The sequence below is a fragment of the Periplaneta americana genome, chromosome 3, assembly GCF_040183065.1.
Source record: "Periplaneta americana isolate PAMFEO1 chromosome 3, P.americana_PAMFEO1_priV1, whole genome shotgun sequence".
NCBI lineage: Eukaryota > Metazoa > Arthropoda > Insecta > Blattodea > Blattidae > Periplaneta > Periplaneta americana.
The window spans coordinates 162,571,175-162,586,654 of record NC_091119.1 but is presented as its reverse complement, the minus strand read 5'-3'; the positions used below and the strand labels follow the sequence as shown (position 1 = coordinate 162,586,654).

At 34.0% G+C, this 15,480-nt stretch overlaps 1 long non-coding RNA gene across 1 annotated transcript; it reads left to right on the top strand.

Moving 5' to 3' along the window:
* The first annotated feature begins 2,749 nt into the window (after positions 1–2,749).
* Positions 2,750–14,872, top strand: LOC138696790 (uncharacterized). Its single transcript, XR_011331464.1, has 2 exons — positions 2,750–3,002; positions 9,753–14,872. It is a non-coding gene; the product is annotated as an uncharacterized lncRNA (long non-coding RNA).
* Positions 14,873–15,480: the final 608 nt, after the last annotated feature.

The window sequence follows — 15,480 nt, the reverse complement described above, 5'->3', positions numbered from 1 at the left end:
GTGATGTATTTTCCATTAACTCCTCAATGTGTTTCTTCTTTTTAAGAAAAGTAAACAATGTCTCTTGTTTTCCCATTCTACACTGAAATATTTATTTCTACTGTATAACCTCTGCTACTGGTATATCTATTTAATAAACAAAATTAATACTGAAAACTACGCCAATAAAATCACACCACACCTAACTTATTAACTGTTAACAAACAACTGAAAATTCAGCCAGCTTAAATTCAATGAATTGAGATCACTGATAACCTACATAACAGAATTTATTTCAGTTTCCGAAATTCATATCAAATTGAAATATAATGCATTAATCACATTTTTTAGTTAAAAAAACCTCAAATATCCGGGGGGGGGGGGGGAGAAGGACACCTGGAATCTGGAAGGGAAAATTTCTCCCTGGGTCACTTCCTGAATTCATCACTACTCTACCAGCTCTTGTAGTTGGTCACAATAGGAACACAAATTCTATCCAAAATCTATACTAATAATAAATCTGTAGCCGAAATTTTTCTGGTAATTTTCGATTTCCCAAAAATAATTGGTCCTAACATATATAATTAACCACCCTGAAACCGAAAATCGCTTTTTTGAAATTTTTGTTTGTATGTCTGTCTGTATGTTTGTTACCTTTTCACGCGATAATGGATGAACGGATTTCGATGAAAATTGGAATATAAGTTATGTTCGTTGTAACTTAGATTTCAGGTTATATGACATTCAAAATACATTATTTAAAAGGGGGGTTATAAGGGGGCCTGAATTAAATAAATCGAAATATCTCGCTTATTATTGATTTTTGTGAAAAATGTTACATAACAAAAGTTTCTTTAAAAATAATTTTCGATAAGTTTTATTCCTTGAAAAACTTTGATAGGACTGATATTTAATGAGATAAATGAGTTTTAAAATTAAAATAACTGCCATCTAAGGCCGTATAATGAAATAAAAAACAAATGACTTCGTCTATAAGGGGCCTTGGACAGCAACAGTCGAAAGCTATGAAAGATAGCCTACAGATAATGTTTCTGTGTTTGTATGAAGTAATATCGGAAGCTAAATTAACCGATTTGTATAATTAATTATTTCGCCATTGGAAAGTGTAGTTTCTCTAGATGGACATAATGCTATAATGTTATTACAGTAACTTCTGATATAATATAATATAATATAATATAATATAATATAATATAATATATGTAATGTAATATATAATATAATTTAAGTTATTTGAAGGGTTCAGAACCATAGTGGGCCAAACGCCATTTACTGAATACATAGAAAACAAGGGTTAAACTTAAGTTATTACCATAATTCAATGGAAACCTATAACAATTAAAATAAAGTACACACATTAAATCTAAATGATGTCAACGTTCATTAAACTATGGTTGCATGTAATAAAAATTAGAAACATGTTAAAAGAATTGTCATTGCGCCAATGAGTGGTCTCTGGACCAAAAAATGATCGCATTTTAATTATTTAGATGCAATTTAAATTAAGTAACATATTAAACGATTTATCCTTCTATCAAACACGAATGTTCCCTGGATCAAATGTCCTATTTTAATTATGTAATTACTTTATATTTATTTCTAACGGGTGCAGCGGAGCGCACGGGTACGGCTAGTTCCAAATATTACAGTAATCAGTTAATAATTACAGCATTGCATTAAAATCCGGATTGCTCTGCTCATGCAGCTTTCAATTCAAGCTATATCTAAAATTGTTGTAAAAGTTTCTTTGCCTATATCATAGGCTAAGTTAATTTTAGAGGGACTAATTAAATTCAAAGTTAATCAGGGCAAACGACTTTGCAGTTGGATACCTGACAAAATGAGTGCACTAGTCTTTCAAAATTAATGGATAAGTACTCTGCCTGCCATTAAAACTCACTTGTTATGGCTCCGCTCTTATTTGAATCAATCCTAAATCCTTTCCCATCCAATCTGAGTTGACAGGACTGAACTCGGCTCTGGCAGCCCAGAATACAGCATTGGAAATGTAAGGGCTGTGACTTGCACTCACTGGATGTACGAGACTTCATTAAACCTATTCACTATTGACTCGCCTCATTTTCCAAATCTCAGCAATATATTCCTCACAACAGCCTATATTACGGAATAACATTCATTGTTACACAAATTAATCCAGCAGTATTTGGTAGATCAGTATTGTCTGGAGGAAACGCAAAAATTACAGTTCCTAATAAAAGACCAAAAGGTATTACTTACTGATAAAATAAGAGGCCTACATGATTTTGTAGTCTCTTGATCACCTCAGCAAGATCTCTTAGTGGGAAAAAGTGATTCTGCCCTCTACATTTCACGAAACATGCAGCAGCTATACCAAGATACGAAGTCTTTTGTTCAAAGCATGACAAACCTTACATTTTCTTAACTTTCATCTACAATCCGCAATGACCTGAAATAGCTACTACATTACTCCCACATGAAAAACTCGCTGATCGTCCTGACATTGTTACTTGTGATTTCGCATTGAAACTCAAGAACTGAAGACGGATAGGTTCAAAGAAAAGTATTTGGCAAAAAAGAAACATTCAGAGGAAGTATGTTTCACTATTATGGAAGCAAGTAACTATCAAAATGTCTGGTATTCTTCATTAAAAATAAATCTGAACAATTTTTATTTGAGCTTTTTATGAACTTCGTTTGCAGCATTTGCTGCACAAGCCACTAGTTTCTAATAATGAGGAAGTAAAATATTTACTAATACTTATAGTATTTATGTATCACACAATGTATGACGTAGCTACATAACATAATCAGAGAGGAGACTGAGATAACAGAGAAATTTTTATTCGTTTGGATAAGATAAATTATTGCAAAGAATACAAAGGATTGGCAAGGAAAAGATTAGATATCTACTATTAAATAAATCTCAAATCAAGAAAAGCATCTCTATTACTAGTAAAATTAAACTGAATGTGTTGTTACACTGTCTTCACATGTGATACCAGTAAAGGATAAAGTCTTTGGTACGTAGGAACATATTTAAATGAATCTAAATAGGCTATATAATCTCGAATTACACTATTAAAAGTTTTGGCATGAAACTTGTACTGATATTTGAAAAGATAGCTTTACTACGCCTTTTTATCATTCACTATCTTTAATGACATGAAATAAACACCGAAGAAATAAATAATTTTATAATATATGTAAGCCTACTGTATGAATCTATTACATGTACACGATGTTTCAGTAACCGTATAACAGACTTTTAGAGCTAATAGAGGGGATCAAAAGAAGCAATTTGAGAATATGAACCTACGCTTGAGAATATATCATGTGGTGTTATAACCCATAATTTTTTTTTAATTGGGTTATTTTACGACGCTGTATCAACATCTAGGTTATTTAGCGTCTGAATGATATGAAGGTGATAATGCCGGTGAAATGAGTCCGGGGTCCAGCACCGAAAGTTACCCAGCATTTGCTCGTATTGGGTTGAGGGAAAACCCCCGGAAAAAACCTCAACCAGGTAACTTGCCCCGACCGGGATTCGAACCCGGGCCACCTGGTTTCACAGCCAGACGCGCTGACCGTTACTCCACAGGTGTGGACTATAACCCATAATAGTTGTCACCAAAATACAAGGTAAAGGAATCCAAAAAATCCCTCCTACATGCATGCATATTTGAATGCCTATCGTAGAGTACCTTTGCCAGCAGATCAATAATACTTCTAAAATCCGTAAAATTATATCAATAAGTAACATGCCATTGATAGACGACATACAGCTACCACCGGTGTAATTCAGGCAGTACGATATGTGCATTTACCTGATTCGGAGCTGCGCTAGGCATGGGTTCAATTCCTGCTTTGTAAGCTGATTCCCTCGTTTTATTGGTTTTTTGTTTTTTCGAGATTTTCCCCAACTGTAAAGCGAATGTCAGGTGCGAATTATCGGCTTCATCCTGCCAAATATCATTTCACTGTCACAAATTCCATCGATGCAAAATAACCTAACAGTTGATAAAGCGCCATTACATAATCCTCTAAAATAATAATAGTAAAAGAACACCACTCTCTCAGGGAAATCCTGGGGATCTTAGATGAGTTATTACTAAATCCTGGATTATATGTGATTATATATAAAGAGAAAAACAAAAATATTGACGAATCACATTAAAAAGGTCTTATTCCGAAATTTTAAGTTACGATACAAAGATAGATAAGCTTTATTGTCAAAGGCATAAAAATGCGTAGACACTGTAAATAAAATACATTAAAATTACAATAAAGTCAAGATTTCAAAGGCCCACACATGCGTCCTCTAGACTGTAGGGACACAATTGTATCAATTGAGGACATCACCCGAATAAGGGCGTATAAGGCAAAATGTAGTTCTGATATAAACTGATTTCAATGTTTGTAATCTGTCAGGTTCATCATAGTTGCGTCGAAAATTTTTTTCATTACTGTTAAATACTTTCGAGGATATTTAAAACAAAATTATTGAAACATAACAGCAAATAGTATGTTCTGCTATTAGTAAATAAATATAATATGGAACTCTGTATACGCCCCTTTTCTGGCGACAATATGTTTTAGTACTGTTTTAATTATTCTGATGTTCTAGATGTCTAACTTTACATGAAAATTAATTATATACGGGAATATCTCGTACTTTATTAATAATTTTGTCTGAAAAAAGTAAAATAAAATAAATTCAACAAAATAAATTATACATTTACCATAACATATTAAATAAAATTATTTAGTAATTACACAAGTAGGCCTACAAATTAACATTACATTTTCAGTTTATGGGTTTCTTGTTCTTATGTCTTTTTCTTCTTTATGCATCATCACTATTGTTGCTAGAGTCATATTCACCATTGTGTGATGATGTCCTGGCTTTATTCAACATTGAGTTCAGCCAACTTTGGCCATCTTCATCTGAAAACTGTAAGAGGTCTCTTAAGTCCTTCGCCTTGGAGGGTTTCAAAGGCACTGGATTCATTTGTATTGGACTCAAAATTTCAGCTGAGACACTTCCATTCCCGTCTTTCGAATGTTGAAGGAAACAGATGATGCAGATTATGAGGTTCAAGCTGAAAATATCGCTGATGTACTGTATTGCACTTGTTTATACTTTTGCATCATGATTGTATGAGGACGATTTAAGTGTGTACCCTTTTTATTATTGAGGATGTCACCTGAAACCAGTTTATTCTGAACTGTTGTTAATCGTTTCTCTGAAATTTGCAATAGACTCAATAGAAAGTATTAATAACATCACATTTTTTACTCCCATTATAAAAAACACTATATTTCCACAAATGATCCCTATTCTTGATTCTCAGCTGTTAGATTCACTCTTTCAAGGCAAGAAATAATAAAATGATATTGTTCTAATTTCGAATACATGTCCCAAAAGCGTTTAAAAATAGAGAGTTGATCGTCCTTTGAAATTTCATGTATACATATTTTCATACATCATCTTCTTGCCGTTGTAAATGATTCTTTTCCATTTCCTTGCCTGTACAAGTTGTGTATGACTTGCCACTGTTTCTATTCATTTTCCTTTATTCAGTTTTCCATTTAGTTTTCTTCACAAGGTTCTTTTTCTCCCATATTGTCGGTCATGATTCACTGCTACAACTGACAACCTGAAGTAGGCCTAAACATCGAATACTAGCCTACTACAGTACGGCTTGCAACAGCATGTGACTGCCGCTATAGTAGGTGCGTTCAGCTGTTCAACGTAAATGAATAACATTGTGTCCTGTGGTACGTATTGAAGCTAGACTTACGAAAATTTACTACAGTGTACTATACGCATTCAACTATCTAATCCCTTAATCGTCGGAAAACGGGCGTATAAGCGTATACGCCGTTATTCGGGTGAAGTCCTCAATTAATTTTTTTTATATATTTCCTGAATTTAAAAGTATTATTTGTATATTTATTATCCTCAGGAAACCTATTGTAAATTTTAATACCAAAAACCATATAAGTTCTGCTAATATTTTTAAGGTGGTGTGCTGGAATACTTAAACTATTTTTATTGAGAGTATCATAAGTATGAAAGTCACTATTTTGGTGAAAGTCAGAAAGATTTGAAAAAATTAATTGCAACACATTAAAAGTATATATACCATAAACAGTAAGAATGTTATAATGTAAAAAATATTCCCTACAAGAGGTTCTACTATCAATACCCGCTATGTATGGTTTAGTTATTGCTTTAATGTGTTCATTAAATCATACCTCACATCAAATTACGCATAACATACTGCTAAAAACAATTACGACTACAATAACATAGAAACAGATATGGAATTATTACACATCACACCAAAAAGTTCACAGTTAAACATATTGAAACAATACGAAATATACAAGCACACAATAACATACCCACAACATATACTTAATACATAATTACAATTCAATACATATAGAACATTATTCGATTTCATAATACATGATACACAAACAACCATCCCTCACCATAAAAGCAACACAGTCTCACCCCCACCATTGACGAAAGCAAACTCCGGAAATCAAGACCAGCTGGAGTAGCAATAGCTCGAAGGACAATGAAGATGACACCACACCAGTGTTGGGAACGGGCCTCTCTGTCATAACGTACATTACATTTTTTGAAACGAGAATGCAGATGCTTTAGCAAAGAAAGGCAGCACTGCTACTTACAGACCTGTTACTAAATCTACGGATTACTCTGTGAAAAGATTTGTTAAATCTACATACTTAGACATCAACAAACAAAATTTGATAACACAATCTCAAGGGAAAAAATGGAAAACTCTGCATCATAATCCACAGTTAATTCCCGATTTACCATGCAAATCGTCTGTAGCTGCATTTAGATTGGTAACAGGCCATGACTGTTTGGCCAAGCACCTGCATAGAATTGAAATATATCAGTCCCCTAACTCCCCATTATGCAATTCAAATCAAGAAATGGATTCGGAACATCTCAAAATCTGTGCTTGAGTGGCTGATCACGACAATATTTTTTAAAAATATTGAAGTGCAAGAGATCAAATGACTTTATTGTCAAACGCCTGGCATTAGAAAACAACAACAACAGCAACAATACATTTTTTAAAAATTGTAACGCTTTTAACGTTTTAACTCTAGAAAGTTTTATAGCTCCCGTATTTTCTTAAAAAAATGTTGGAAACCCTATTGTGGGTCCAAGTGGTGTGATGGACAAAGACCACCGCTTGGTAGCAATTTTTTTAGGTGTACTCCCATTTCCCCTATCGACATTCCACATTACTCTATTAATCATTAATCATCAACCATGCAGATTGCCTCGCATGGTATACCAAGGGCAATGCTATAGTGGCAAAAAGATCTAAGTTATGATTTATGTCACTCCAAGAGGAGGACACTTGGATGAATGCCAGAAAGTCAAATACCCACTATCACATAAAAAAAGATTGGAAGTATAATGCCAACATGAATAGTTATGGAGGTAGGCCTAGAAATTCATTACCAGTACCAGAATTCAAATGAGGTATGTGATACGTTGATCAAAAGCATGATGTTAGTAAAGTTAAGCACAAGAAACCAGTCGTCTAGGGCAGCGATTTTCAACCTTTTGACACTCGCAAACCGGTAAAAGTCAGGCAGAAATGTCGGGGACCAGCAAAATATAAAAATACACGCTATTTTTTTAATTACAAATTGAACATTTATTTGTTAATAGAACAATATTTAAAATTACAAATTGAACAGTCACATCAGCCTGTAATTTGAATTTTGAAAGTTTACACTCACACATCCATTTATCCTGTTTCTCTGGAAAGTTATTCTTATGAATTCAATGAGACTTTTGTCCCTGCTTATTTGCCAAAATCTTATCGATTCTTAAATCTAAAGTGGATACTGCAAGACGGAGGGCAGCATCAACATCCATTCGGTTCCTTTATTTTGTCTTAATTGTATAAACAGCAGAGAAAGTTGTTTCACATAAATACGTTGTTGAAAAATTCACTAGTACTTCAATGCTTTTCCTTTCGGTTTGTTATTTGCACAGAGAAATGGCGGCATGCTTGTTTACAATTGAAGGGTTTGCTTGGAGTTGACCGTATAGTATGTGGAAAGTTTAGATAATATTGTAAAATGATATTAAAGATAAATAGAAACTCTGTTTTTTGTATAATTACTGAAAAAACTAAAACTAAAATTGAAACCTTCGAATTTTCACTGCGGATCACCAAAGTCTAAGGTGATTACAACAATCTGATTTGTCGTGATATTTATAATAAATCCTGGGACAAGCAAGGATTCTAGTCTTCAGCAAAATGCATTTTGGATTTTGAAGAGCAACAAAATACTTAATAATAACATCATTTCATCTGGCAGGGAAGTAAAGGTGACAGGCAGCTGAAGTTTTATGCACCCTTCATTAATATTACAGTAGGTACTATTACTTCAAAAGCACTGAGTGAAAAAGGAACATAATGTATCTATTTTAAATAAAAAAAATAAAATAAAAGCGAAAATAAGTTTAATTAATTTTACTGAAATTACATAAATTTTAAAATATGTATACAGTATGTAATATTTATACAATTTGTAATAGATGCTACTTTTGTATAAGTCCACTTGACGTGCTTTTACATCAGCAAAATCTTTCATATCAACATCTAAGCCAAGCTCTTTTACGAAAGCAACATTTGCTACAAAAACTTATCAATTGTTGACTGGCGACCATCTTAAAAAACCGACGAATTTAAATCATATTTTGATTCGCGCAGTCCACAACTGACTTCTTTCTCGGAGCTCAGCAATAAATTGCCGTACTTATAACACAGTCTAGTATATACACTCACAAAGCTTGAGTTGTGAGGGTGCTAGGAACAATAGACTGTGCCGGTAATATTTCTCATTGTCTGTATTGAGGCGATATTAGCGATCCTAGTGGTTAGCAACTATCTATGGATGCATATTTACTACGTATTAAGCTTCGTGACTGTATAATATACTAGACTGTGCTTATAATTTGATGTTTGCATCGCAGGAAAGCGAGAGATTAACAGAACATTGTTTCTGTTACAATGATGATAAACTAAACTGGGAAGATTTCCAGCAATTTCGGAACTCGCATTCACTATGGTCATATTGTGACTTCAGGCTGTGGTGTAGGTTGGCTGAGTGATTAATCCACCACTGGTGAGAGGATCGTGTCATAGACATAATGCACATAAAAGAATCATGTCACTAACAGAGGACTTCAGGCAAAATTTATCATATATTTCTCGTCCACATTGATTTTCGATGCTGAGGAACTTCTGAAATCGAAAGCATCACTGAGTCTGCTGCTGCTACGACCACCACCATTAGCATCACCATCACCATCCGAACCTACACACACTTATGCACACGCAATCACATGCAGACATATAACACTCATATGTACATAAATGCTCATACAAATAAATACAAAGAGTTCCTATGCACACCGGTCCCAAGTAGTAATATTCAATCAGTGTAATGATGGTAGTGTGAAGCTCCTGGCCCGAGGAAGCTAAGCGATAAGGGGTGGAGTGAGACTGGTCTGCATAGGGAAGCGTGCACAGACCTACCTGTATGCCAGCATATGACTGCTTGCCACCTGACAACAAATTTTGTTAGGTAGAGGTTAGAGTGGGACCAGTCTTCATAGCAACTCTCTGAATATACATATTTACATATATTTATATTTAAATCAATGTTAATTTGACAATCTTCTATTTAAAAAGGTCGGTACAGTGATGGCCACACTGCAGCAGAATGTTCAAGATGGAGAAGTGGACATTCTTCCAACTGACGAATTTCATAGTATCCCTGATAGTAAGGATAAACAGCATCAACTATTGGTAGCACTAGAACAAAGAGACATTACCAGCTTTTGTTATTTACTACAACAACCAGGAGTGGATCCCAACTACAGATACGGAAAACCACATTCGGGAACATGTCTTGAAATTTCAGTCAGGAAATACGACTGCCAGGAATTCATTAAAAATTTGTTGAAAGCTGGAGCTGAACCGAATGTGAATATCATTACCAAAGAGCCTATCCATGTAGCTGCAGAAAGAGGGAACTTTGAAGCTTTGGAACTCCTTTTGAAGGACAGAAGGACAAATATAAATGCAGTGGACCATAATGGAAGAACGGCATTGCATTTGGCAGCGATGAATTATTGCTGTAAAAAAGATGACAGACAAGATTATGAAAGATGTATTCAACTTCTCCTGAATCAGCCGGACTTTGATGTAAACAAACGCAATAAGAATGGATTTTCTGCTATTTTTGAGGCAGCTCTGGGAAATGATAAAGAAGTTGTGCAAATAATTTTGAAATATGGTCAATACAGAGTTGATCTGGACACATTTCAAGGGTACGGAAAGTCGGCAAGAGATATTATTACGGAAAAATATCCTGAAATGAAGCTGACATTGATACAATCAAAATGCTTAATTTCAAAATATGATCCATACATACGACTTCTAAATTTTTTTGAAGATCAACAATTAGACATGTTTCAAATGTTCCTGTACAATATTGACACAGAAGGCAACGTAAAACTAGACCCGAACTATTTTTATACCATGCCTTACAATGCTACTCTGCTAGAAATGGCTTGCAATCAAGATGGTCGTGACAAGTACATCCAACTTCTACTAAATGCTGGAGCAGACCCAAACACCGTCAACCAGATTACAAACCAGTCACCAATTCATGTAGCAGCTCAAGTAGGCAACGCTGATGCCCTTAAAGTTCTGCTTTCCAATCCAACAACATATATCAATTTGGTGGATGGCGAAGGAAGAACTGCTTTGCATCTACTGGCAGAAAAACATATCAACAGTAAATTTGATGAAGAACGTATTCAACACTGCATTGTACTTCTTTTAAATAATAACATCGACACAAATATATGTGATGACAATGGGTATACTGCGATTGTACTTGCAGTGTTAAGAAGCAATAGCATAGCAATTAATACTATTATGCATAATGACGAAAGTAAAATAGATCTGACTAAGGTATCAGAAAATGATAAAATTATAATTAAAAAACACATAGACGATAAGTTTCCAGAGCTCTCGAAAAGAATTAATGACAGTAATAAAATGAACAATTTTTTGGAGGAAATGAGCAACAGGAAAAATTCCTCAAGGGAACTGCTTTTTGAATTTCTTTATAAACGTGAGGGTGAAAAATTTGTGACATACTTTTTGGAACAGGTTAATATGGCGACACACAGGAGTCTTCTGGATCAAAATGATGGAAGTCATACTTTTCTACAATATGCAAGCAGATTTGATCTACCAGAAGTTGTAGAGATACTGCTCAAACATGAAGCAAATCCTAATGCCACACATTCAGGCAACTTGAATCCTCCTGCGGTTATTGCCTGTAAGTATGGGAGATATGATATTCTTAATCTATTTCTCCAATTGCCCGTGGAAGCTAATTTTAATATAAACGCCACAGACATGAAAGGAAATTCGGCTCTGTACTATGCAGGATGCAACAAAGACTTAAAATGTGTTATCTCTTTGTTAAACAATGGAGCAAAACTAGATCTCAAGAATGTTTATGGAAAACCTCCTATAACAGCTGATGCTATGCAATCTCTCCTTGATAAGTGCCTGCAAAGTGAAAATCATCCCGACAATGAACACTATAAGTTAGTGTTTAATTATGATTTCTTATTAGCACATAGAAAGCATAGATCTTTCAATGAAACTTCATTGGGTAAATCCAAATACCTTCTAAATTCAGATCACAGAGAGACGTCCAATAGGTTTTACATTCATGAACAGGGAAAATCAACAGAAATGGATTTCTTATACTATCTGAGTAGATCGTCGGATCACAGATCTTTACTTACTCACCCAGTAATACGAAGTTTCATCTATTTGAAGTGGCTTCGAGTTTGGAAAACTTATTACATTAATCTGATCTTGTGTTTCCTTTATGTTGTGCTATTAAATATTCATATTCTATCAGATATTGGAAATAATTATTCAGATCCAGGAAGCATGGGCAATGGAAATACTCTCAACAATTCTGCAGACGAAAATGTGCAAAAGACAACAGCACTGCTGGAGGCAAGCAATAAGTTCTTGCTTTTTGACATTCTTGGGTATCTCGTAATCAGAGAAATGTGTCAGTTAATTATGTCGCCCAAACAGTACCTTGGAAATGCTGAGAACATTATTGACATTAGTCTCATATGTGCAACTGCTTTCACACTGATCTCTGGACATCCTGAAAGTCAGGTAGAGAAAACATTTGTAGTCGTTACAATATTACTCTCATGGACAGAACTAGTCCTAATAACAGGTCGACATCCACGATTCTCAAAAAATATTGCAATGTTAAAGGAAGTATCACGCAACTATTTCTGGTTTTTAATTTCGTATTCTTTTCTTATTGCAGCATTTGCATTTAGCTTTTATAGTTTATTCCATAACAACAGAAAGAAAGAAGAAAATGCATTAGAAGAAAATGCATTCTTTCAGGATCTAGGAACATCTGTTTTCAAAACAATAATTATGATGACAGGGGAATTCGAAACTTCAACAGTCTCGTTTGGTATGACAACGAGTTATATTGTATACATGTTATTTGTTTTTATAATTGCTATCGTATTACATAACCTTCTCACTGGCCTTGCTGTAAGTGACACACAATCAATATTGAATGAAGCAGAACAGCTTAGTTTAGTATCAAGAATACAATTAATTTACAGAATGGAAAACATTCTTCTCTCTTGGTCTCGTTTCTTGACGCATTTAAGATGTCACAGAAATTCAAGAATACTTTTTCACATAGGAAAACTCCTGGAAAAGTCCATTTTGTTTCCAAATACCCCTATTTATTACAGTCAGTACATTTGCGTTTTACCTAATAAAGATGCTAAAGTCAATTACAGTCACTGTGACAGTGATTTGAGTATTACGATGAATTTACATATACTCAGTGATGCCATAAAAATTATAAGTAACCGGGGAAACATATCAGATTTACAGCACATTAATCAGTGTCTAGAAGATATTCAAGAAGATCAAAAAATTATGTTTAATCTTCAGAAAGCAAGTCTGACTAAGCTACAAACTGGTATCGATAATAACTCGATCAAAATTGATCAAAATTATTCAAAATTTAATAAATTGCATTCTAAATAGACAAAAAAGAAGCAAAAATAGAAGAAATTAACTTTAAAATATGAGACAATTTAAGAAGATGCATAATATTGAATGTGAGACAGATAAAACTAACTCCATGCTAAATCAAAATAAAAGTGACGCAGAAGAAATAAAAAGCATCACAAATAATTTTCAAGAATATTTACAAAGAATTGAAACAAAAATTGACAATGAAACTGATGATAAAAACGCGAGTAAGTCTTCACAAACTCCAGAATATCAAAGTCTTCATTTTGAAATAAAGAGCAAACTGGCAGACTTTCAATTACAGTTCCAGTGCTTTAACAAGAAATTAAATTCTATAGAAGATGCTCACAGAAAAACAAAAGACATTTTAACTCAAATTCTGGATATGCTGCAACTGAAACGTAGTACCAGTATGTTAAAAATATCTTGAAAAGTTAATGCATCAATATCATCACGATACTGCACTGTGAAGTAAGACAGAATGCTCTAGCTACTCTAGATGACATAATTAATAATATATGCCATTTATTATTATTATTATTATTATTATTATTATTATTATTATTACTACCGGTATTATGTTTACTTTTAATATGATGAAAATTCAATTCATCTAAGGAATGTGCTTAACATGTAACTCTTAGAAGTATATCTTTCGAAATAACAACTTCCTCCATATCTCTGTCCTCTGATAAGGCCAGTTAGATAAGAAAAAAAGTTTGTTTCCTGGAAGTGTGGTTATGCTTAACAGCAAAGATACTCTGATGTAATGAACAATAATTAATTTGTCATGAAAATAAAATTTTAAGGTACAACACAGACTACTTATAACTCATGTCATGTTGTAAGCATTCAAAGTAATGTATTATTTAATCAGGTACCGGTATTGCATCAATTCTATAGCACAAATTATTTTGTAATGTATTGTAGTAGCTATACATAATAGGTTTGTTTCAGCAAGCAATTCAGAACGCATTTCGAACTAATACCGAACTTCTTTCGATGCATGCGCCAGTTGTGTACGGTGTCAGAACTAGTTCAGGATTTTACGTTGTTGGAACGTTTCTTGAATTGTTCTTTCAAGACTTTCGGAGTTTCTTCTCATGTTAAAATTATATTCATCTTTCTAACTTAATTCGTCATAAAATATATCACTATTACCTTCCATATCACTCATGAGCGACTATTTTTATACATTTTTTTTTTTATTTTAACCTGCCTAGTTTCGAAACATTTTAACCATAACTTCTGATTAAACCATCTGCGCATGCGTCAATAGTTCAGAATTTCCAGTTCTGCACTTAATCGAGAACCAATTTCACTAGTTCTGAACGAGTTCTGAAGCACGTTGGAACAGGGAACTGGGAGTTCAATATCAGTTTGGAGTCAGTTCTAGTCTTGTTGGAACACACATTGGGCTACTGCGCATGAGCAAGCAGTTCAGAATCGATTCCGAATCGTGCTGAAACAAACTTATAATATTATAATGTTAATGGTATCTTCAAAAAGCGAAACAAGAGTTCATTAAGATGTGACACAATGTGTACTCAAATACAAAAATATGTTACTAAGAAATTTGTTAAAATCTTATTGAGATACATGATTTTGTTATGACCATGCATGTGTATTAGATCTACTGTTTGACTGCTTATCTCTATCTTTGTTACAATAAAAACTAATATCATACTACATCATATTCCTTTTGTAGCTGTAAGGGTCTAGAAAATATCATGTCAGCAGATTACTGCCCACCTGCCACCAACCATAAGTACCTGATTTAACCACTGTCTTATTGCTTTCCCGCAATGCCTGTCCGCCACAACCATAAATATCTGCCTCACTGTTTATAATCGAACAAAGGGTATTTATAAACAATACATTTGTTAAATATTCGTATTGGAGAAGTTGTAACCGAAAATTTGCGCTGGGGCAACATTTAGAAAACTGAGGTAGGTGATAATATAGCGCGAAACACGCATGAATTTCACGTACCCTACTGCATAACAACAGTGGAGAGCTGTACAGATAGCTGCCAGTAGACTTGGTATTCCCTACGATATATTTTTAATCAGATATTATTTCTGTAGTACTATTTATCCTTATATTTATAGACTTGGTAGAAAGTAGCAGTAGTAGTAGCAAGAGCAGTAGTAGTAGTAGTAGTAGTAGCAGCTTCAGTAGTAGTAGTAGTAGTAGTAGTAGTAGCAGCAGTAGCAGTAGGAGCAGCATCAGTAGCAGTAGTAGTAGGAGTAGTACAGTACTGTGCTGGTAGTAAATTTATTCATCATATTGTTTTTTA